The sequence below is a fragment of the Dromaius novaehollandiae genome, chromosome 8 (assembly GCF_036370855.1).
Source record: "Dromaius novaehollandiae isolate bDroNov1 chromosome 8, bDroNov1.hap1, whole genome shotgun sequence".
Taxonomy (NCBI): Eukaryota; Metazoa; Chordata; class Aves; order Casuariiformes; family Dromaiidae; genus Dromaius; species Dromaius novaehollandiae.
Window position 1 is genome coordinate 13,893,849 of NC_088105.1, and position 8,378 is coordinate 13,902,226.

Below are 8,378 nucleotides of genomic sequence, written 5' to 3' on the forward strand. Positions count from 1 at the left end.
GCTTAGAGCATGCTTTTAGGGAGCTAAGCTCCCACATGTGGGGAAAAGGGGGTGCAAGTCACCCCTGGGAGGCAGGCTGCCCGGAAAGGCTGCAGCTCTGCTGGGCTTGGAGAGGTGCAGGGAGCAGCTCACCTAGGAGGGGTGGGAGGACAGTGTGGCAGCAGGCGTGCCTTGGTGCAGAAATTTAATAGCCAGTTTTCTAAGATGGAGCTGGCTCCTCAGTGCCCTCTGGAGGGACAGTGGCAGCTCCCAGAGGTGGCGGGTAGGTGTGCAGGGCTGGTAGCTCTCTGTGGGGCAGCAGCCCAGGCTGCGCAGGGCCAGCTGAGGTGTGCTCCAGCCTGAGGCAGCAAGGGTGCTCCTGACTTGTGGGCCTGGGCATGCACTTTACATCTGCATCCTCCTAGGGTGCTTGAAACAGCAGAGGCAGCCAGGCCCAAGTCATCTTGCTCTCTAGAAGGAAGACTCTTCTTCCTTTGCATTTGCTCGCCTTTGTGCGTTAGAGCAGCCTGGGCTCTCCTCTCAGCTGCGTGGAGCAGTAGCAGGTGTGCTCGGGGTGGCTCCATCCCTGACAGGAGCGCAGGGCAGAGCATGCAGCCTTGGCCCTCCCTTGCTGTCCTGTCCCAGAGCTCATCCGCCCCCAGGGCGAGCTCCCCTCTGCGCACCTCGGGAGGCGTGCTGTGGTGGGGCCTGCAAGGCAGCGTGGCAAGCAGCTCTGCCTCCAGCAGAGGCACCTGTCCAGGCACAGCAAGGGCTTGTTCCCAGGAGCAGACCCGGCTCAATTCAGTGCTCGAGCGTGGAGTGTGTGGCTCAGCAGACAGCCCTCCCTTTCTCTCTGCTGCCCCTTCATCGCCCTTGCTCCTCATCCTGCCTGTGCCCGTGTTGGCTGGGTGAGCAGCTGCAAGGCTATCTGCAGCCCAGTGGTGCCCTGGTGGTGTGCTGGGGGGCTTTCACCCAGCCTGGCCGCAGCAAGGAGGACGGGGAGCATGGGACAGCTGGAGGCTGGTGGGCAGCAGGCTGGCAGGAGGTGGAGATGAAGTGCTGGAGAAGAGCCTTGGCCAAGAAAGAGGGGTGAGAAGTCCCAAGGGATGAGTCTGGGGAGAAGGAGGCATCAGCCCCTTGCAAAGCAAGGCTTCAGATCCCTTGGTGGAGCTGGCACAAGGCTGCGAGACTGCTAAGTTACATCCTTTGACTGTCTCTTCAGTGCGATGAAAAGGCTGGGCAAAGAGAAGCTGCAAGAGGTAGGAGACTGTGGGGGCTCACCACCTCTTCCCTTGCCTTCCCTTCCCTGGTATGCACGAACCAGAGGCGAGGAGTTATGTGAACCACGCGGTTCCCATGGCAGCCGGCAGCAGCTCCTGGACCAATAAAAGCCAGGATATGATCACACTCTATTAGTCTGATAATATCATTTAGAGTTGACTTAGAGCTGCGCCCCATCTAATTAAAACGGAGCCACTTGTGAAAAGCGCAAGAGTGCAGAAAGGCACAGCGGATCCTCGCCCCGAGCCCCATGCCTGTGCAGCTGTCTTGTTGGTGAATGGCTTTTTATTTCCACTTTCACATTGGAGCTAATTTCATCCATCACCAGAACCAATGTGATTCATGCCCCCAGGAAGACGGCAGTGCGAGGAGGCGGCGGCAAGAGGGAGGGGAAAGCGCGCTTCTCTGGAGCGAGTGTCGTCTGGAGCTCGGCTTTCCCTTCATTACGCTGTTCTGGCTCCTGGGATTTTTAGAGTCTCTTGTTTCTGCAAATCCAGGAGAAGGCAGACAACAGTAGTCAAATCGCTAGCAGGCAAGTGCAGAATCCAGTCCAAATCCTCCTCCCCTTCCTCCTCGTTACAACCGTGAAAGCGGAGGGGAGCAGTGGCTGTGCAGGGCTGGCTCAAGAGCACTTGTTAAAAGGGTTTGATCTGGAGCTACAGGCGAAGGCAGGGATTTGTAAGAGAAAATGCCTTCTTGGCAAAATATCAACTCTCATGAAAGTGTTGCATTTTCACATACAGCCAGAGTGTCAGAATTCCCCCCAATGCTCCTGAGTTTGGAGAGGAAAATAAGCAGCTCTGTACGTGAGGGGGACATAGCTGACCCAGAGCCTATTTTCATCCCAGGACAACTCATCCTCTGAAGCAGTCTGGATGCTGCTGTGCTCCCTGAGCCATGCAGGTGCAGGTCAGTGGCCTGCATCAGGGCTGTGCTTCTCCGACACCCGATCAGCCTGTGCCTGCTGAACTCCCGCCAGCAGTGGTGGCTGTCCTTTCGCATCCACCTGCAGGTAGCCAGCAGCTAAAATGTACCTGGAAGCTCTCTGGAGTCCGCACGAGTGGGACAGAGGACGCTCTCCGGCATTTCACAGAAGGGCTCTGCAAAGCTTTTTCAGCATGGCTGAATGCAGCTGCTTTGTTAAAAAGTCGTCTGGAGCAGGAGCATATTTTCACCTTGTATTTTAATGCAGCAGCTGCAGAAGGCCAGAAGAGAGTAACGATGCCTTGCCCTTCTTGCCAGGGAGCGGAGGAACCGGCCTCCTCCCTGGAGACCAGGTCTGCAGGTGGCTTCATTTCCTGGGTCTTTTGCCGGTGTTGCAGGGCGCTTGTGCCACTGAGGACTGCCAGGCACACACAGGCTCCTAAATTATTTTGGGGGCTTTTGACAGACGTGTCCTCTGTCTCTGAGCAAAGGCATGTACAGAAATAGCAGCCTGGAGGATCCCGGGCTGTCACAGCAGTGCTCACTGCCGGGAATTTCCTGGTGCGGCAGCGCTAGCGAGGAGCTCCTCTCCCGACACCCAGCTGGCAGCGCAACGGAAAATCCCCGATGCCCTTACGGAGGCAGCAGTGCCAGCAGGAGCTGCTGCCCTGACCTGCCCCAGGGGATTCCTCGCAGCGCTAATCACGGCTCTCCGCCAGCGGGGATACGAGCCGTTGCTTTCCCTGAAGCCTTGCTAGCAGCGGCACTCTCCAAGGAGAAGGTTGTTCGGGATGCTGGCTGCAAGCTCTGGGATCAGGCCTGCCTGGAAAGGCCCATGGAGGCGTTGGAGAAGGGTGTTCACAGCCAAGGGGGACACAATCCCTCATCTACTACTCACCGTATTTGGGGACGGGTGCAGGCCGTGATCCAGGTGGGCTCCGAACAGTGCTGCAGCGCTCCGGGCATGGGGATGCTGGTGTGGGAGCCTTCCCTGCTGCCTGACATTTCTCTAGTTAAATTCATAAGCTCTCTGCTACATTAAAGTCCTTTTTAATTTAATATTCCATCAAATCCATGCTTATACAGAAATACAGGGCAATCACTCTATTTCACGGTTCTGGCGACCCGAGCTTCTCTCCCAGATTTACGGACACCACTAGACTTCATCAATGGAATTACAGCCTCCAAATTCAGTCATTTATCCTTTCTATAAACCTCCCCCTACCTGGGCTTTCACCACGCTGCCGCCGAGCTCCTCCTTGCCCATAAAATGAAAACCTCTGCCTGGGCAGGGCTATGTCACCTCCAAACACGGCTCTCCAAGGGGTGGTTGTTTTGTCCATGAGTCATGTATCAGACAGACTGGCTGGATGCTGCAGCAGGGTTTCGGGGCTCCCCCGTCCACGCTCTCGGGCCCAAGGTGCTCGATGCAGGGCCACGTCACTGCTGTACCGAACTCCACCGAGGGCAGCCTGCTCGGGAGAGGGAGAGGAAAGTGAACTCCGTTTTAAAACTGCTCGTGTTTAGTTGAGTTGTAAGGAGCCCAAAGGCACCGACTGGCAGCCCAGTGGGAATTTCAGGTGTGCCCAACTTTCTCATGACCTAAGCAGGGTCCCTCGGGGATCAGAGCTGAGCTGTCCCCCCGCCCCAGCAGGTCACCATCTCCTGCATCGCCTGCAAGCGGCCAGAGCTCAGGCCTGTTCCCAGGACGCGGCATGTAATTTGCATCGTAGGAGGGCTTTCAAAAAAAATCATTGCATGCAAAAAAGGCCAGTAATGAAATCACAGAGAGCAAAGCCAGGGCAGCCCAGGGGAACCAAACTGCTTCAGGCAGCAGAAAAATCCCTTTGCAGAAGCGAGGCCCTCAGCAAAGAGCAGCCCCGCAGCCTGCTGCGTGCCGGGCAGGGAGCTGGGCGCTGCTGCCGTCGGTGCCGGCATCAGGAGCAGAGCTGGTAATTGGGACTGATGAGCTGTTTAAAGCAAAGATTCTGCTTCCGTGTTAACATAGTCCACAAAGAGGCAGGAAAATTAAGCAAACTCATGAAGCAGAAGCAGAATTATCTCTAAATGGGTTTTCTTCCCAGCATTACCTAAGAGGTATTAGTCTGCTTTCTAATTACTTTCTGTTGCTGGGGACGATGAAGGACGATGCTCGGATAAAGGCCCCCTCTGCTCGCTGCCACGTGCCAGCCCCGTGTCTGCTGTGCCCTGCAGGCAGGCGATGCCAGCATCGGACCCCCCCCGGCACAGCACTGGGGTGGCGCAGTGATTAATTCCACTCAGCACGGTTTCATGCAAGATAAATCCTGTCAAACCCTTTATGTTGGTTTTTTTTTTCCATGTGGTTACAAGCTTGATTGATAAATGTAAATATGTTGACATAATGCACTTACACATTGGCACCTGCCTCGGTATCACCCATCAGTCTGATTAATGCACGCATGAGGTGCAGACTTGCAGTTTGAGAATGGGCTTGCAGGTAGATCTTGAAGTGCTTGGAAATGGAGAAGCATCACCCATGGGCAATAATCCTGGTGGCATCCCAGAGGTGGCTGTCCCAACCTGTGGTGGGTTAGTATTAACTTTTTCTTGGGGTGGCTTAAAGTGAGCCTGAACACAACTTGCAGTGATAAACCAGGGCCAGCACGTGGCAGGAGCAAGAGCGGCTTCTCTGCGTGGTGCAGCCCAGTGCTGCTCTGCCCGCATGGACGGCCTTTTGCTCGCCACCCCGAAACATGTCTTGAGATGGGGGCTGCGGAGGCAGCCCGCACAGGTGCAAAGGCTCCAACACAGCCTGGCAGCCCAAATTGGAGCGGCTGCGTCACAAGGAGCGATAAAGGAAGGCAGAGGAACCTTCAAAGGCAGCTGGGCACTGGGACAAAGGGGATTTATCTTTTATCGTTTTGCCCTGAAAGGGAGAAGATCCTGCTGGCGGTGCTCAGTCCTCCCAGCTGAAGACATGAAGCCGGTTGGGGCAATCTCTGCCATGCTCTCGGGCCACCCTGAGCTTGAGTGAAGCAGGAGAAAGCCATGGCGAAGGGGCAGGCAGGTACAACGCGATTGCCTGGGCCAAACAGTGGTGAGAAATGAGCTCCCGGTCCTCAGCAAGCCTCTGCAAGGAGGCACAGGGACGGAGAAGAAGGAGGTACACGGGCGCTGCTCACGGCCCCCCTGCAAGAACTGGGGCTCGTGCTTCGCCCTGTGCAGGCGGGTCAGTCCCTTGGGGTCCCAGGACTTAAGTGCTGGCCAGGCGGTGGTGTCTCCCAGCGCCAGGACGAGGACACGGGGCTGGGGAGGAGCCAGACAGCGAGGAGGGATGTAAACCCACAAAAATGAGGCCCTTCTGACTTCAAAAATCTGAGCTATGAGGCAGAAGATGCCCAAGCCAGGGTTCTAGTGGCTCTCGAGCCGACCTTCTGCACTGTGGAGCTTCGTCCTCATCCAGCGGGGTGAACCACAGGGAATGCCTCTGCAACACTGCTGCGCAGGCATCTGTCCGGTTCGCCCGCTCCGTATTTATGACCCTTTTTATTTATGAATGTTCAAGAGCATCAGCTTACTCATGCAAAATGTTCGTGGAAAGGAAATGCATCATGTCCATCTGAGAGCAGAAAATAGGGAAGGGATTTCCCTGCCTTTTGGAAAAGCTCCTTTTGTTATCTGCATAATAAAGGCACAGACTTCTGGCCTGCAGAGAACTTGCAAAGAGGGAAAGATACTCTCAGTAAGGGAAAAAACTCATTTAAAATAAACCTCTTTTGCCACAAAAGTGTTTAATTTGAATTTGGATCAAGATTTCTAGCCCATGCTGAGGGCCTTTGCAAATCACACCCCACACACATGGTACCAACTTTACGATGATCAGACTTGAAAGAGTCAAAGACGTCCGCGCCACGAGGGTTCAAAAGGGCTCTTAGTTTTCATCATTAAAAATTTTCCCAGTGATTTTTCAGCTGAAATATGGGTTCCTTGTAAAAGCTTGATCTCTTTGAGTACAAGACCGTTCTTGCAAGGCCAGTGATTTATTTCTCAATGGCCATTAGGCAAATATGCCCTGGCATCCAGGGCCCGTGCCCTGGAGCACCACCACGGATGACAAGAGGCAGCGCGTTTACCAAGAAGGCAGCTCAGAGGCTCTGGGGGTTTTACAAGCCGGAGACCGGGGCGTGCTGCAGACCGGGGCGTGCTGCAGGCTGGCCATGCGCGGGTGCAAAGCTGCCCAGCACAGCCAGAAGGAGCCTGCGTCGCGGCTGTTGCAACGCAATGGTAACATGCAGATTTACTCCTTAGGCAGATGAAGGCAAAACGAGGCAAATGGAAGCAGCAATTCGTACACGATCCCAGCAGCAGAACTGTTGCGTGAAGCACGTACAGCCGCCGTGCAGCGTGCGAGGCCAGGGCTGCTCAGGGACTGGTGCCCAATCACTCGTCGATTGATTCGAGCCCATCATGTGTGTAGTCTCTTCAGTAATGATGAACAGCGCTCATCTCTCGTTGTGTCACCAAGGGGACGGGATCTAATAACTTCTCCAAAGTAATATTATTTTGTTTATACTTTCTCAATTATGTAATGGATAGGGAAAATATTGGTGCGGCAACAAGCTTTCAGGAACACAAAGCAAAGACTTTCTTCACTGCGGCGAGGGAAAACCCTTGCACGCTGAAGTTGTCCAAAAGGTAAACTGAATTTCCCCCTGGACATTTAAGGGGAAATCTGAGATGCTTCCGCACCGTTCAGCAAATGGCTATATCCAAAAGCCGTGTGAAAATCAGCAGCCCTGGCATGTGACACCTGACGTTATGAGTGGGCCAAAGCTGGCAGCACTGTCTTTAAGATATTAATGATGAGCACTGTCCAAGCATCGCCAGCAGACACCCTCCGTTTTGTAGCTGCATTGCTCCGTGAGCCATGCCACAGCATCGTCTTGCTGCTGGAAAAGCCCAGGCACGCGGGAGGCAGCACCAGGACCTCAGATGGGGAGAGGGACCCTGCTCTCACCCTGAGGGCTTCACTGTGGGCTTGGTCACTTCTCTGTCACACGTCTCTGGCTTTGGAAGTAAACACCAGGACGGTGCAGAAGGGGGGCTGCCTTCTCAGATTGGGGCAGCGCCTGGAGGTTGCACCAGAAGAGAAAAGCTCTTGGCAAATAAGGCGCTACCCTGCCCAAATGCAGATTTGCTTATCACTTAAAAGCAGGAGAGAGAGCCAAGAGGAATTAAAGGACAAGAGAGAGACTTGAGGTCCATGCATAGCCCCTGGCCGGGGGTTTTCCGACAAGCAAAACCACAGACCCCGAGCTGGCAGTTTTAACCTTTGCACCTTGCGGGCAGCCACGCTTTCAGAAGCAGCTAGCTCCCTTCGACTGCAAGATTGCACAGTTCACTTGAGTATTTCGGACCTATCTTTTCTATTCTTTTTTTAAAAAATATATTTTAAGCCCTCATTAGATAGGATTTCTCTCACTTGAGCATTTTCATGCAAGCTAAATTCTTGATTTTACAAGGAAACTGGTGTGCTCTCTGGAGTTGCCATAGTTACTGATGCATGCATTTCTGATTTCACAGTCTGATGACTGTCCCAACCTCTTGTTTGTGGAACAAATTGCGTAACCCTGAAAGCAAAATAAAATGAAATATTAAGGAACTTATGGTTCAGAGAGCAGACGCTGTGAATCAGCTATCAGAATTAATCACATTATCAAGCTTGGATTAAAATAATCCAGGCCCCTGGGCCAAGCAAGAAAGCAAGACAACCCCCAAGCTAGATTTGCAGGGCATGCTCCAGAAACAGGGGACAGCGTGACGTTATGGAAGCTGTCACCCTCCCTCCTGCGTGCCAAACCAGCCGGCCCGGACGGGGCGGCACGGGTGCGGAGCAGAGCTCCCAGCCTGCTCCGGCAGCACAGGTGCTCCAGAGCAGCCCAGGCCACGGAGCGAGGACCGCACCTGGAATACCACCTTCGCTGTCAGGCCTTTTCTCGTGCCTGAGGAGAAGCAAATGCCTCCAGGGCAGCTCCCTCAGCTGGGAGCAGGCGCCCGCGCACCGGCCATGGGAACAGCTCACGGCCCTTCCCCCAGGAGCAACGTGCATCTTGTTTGTCAGTTCTCTGCAGGCTCCAAAGACTCCCAAGGGTGATATATTGGCCTGTTTCATGGTTTGTCCTCCAGGACCGCAGCTGGTTGCCTGCTGCGCC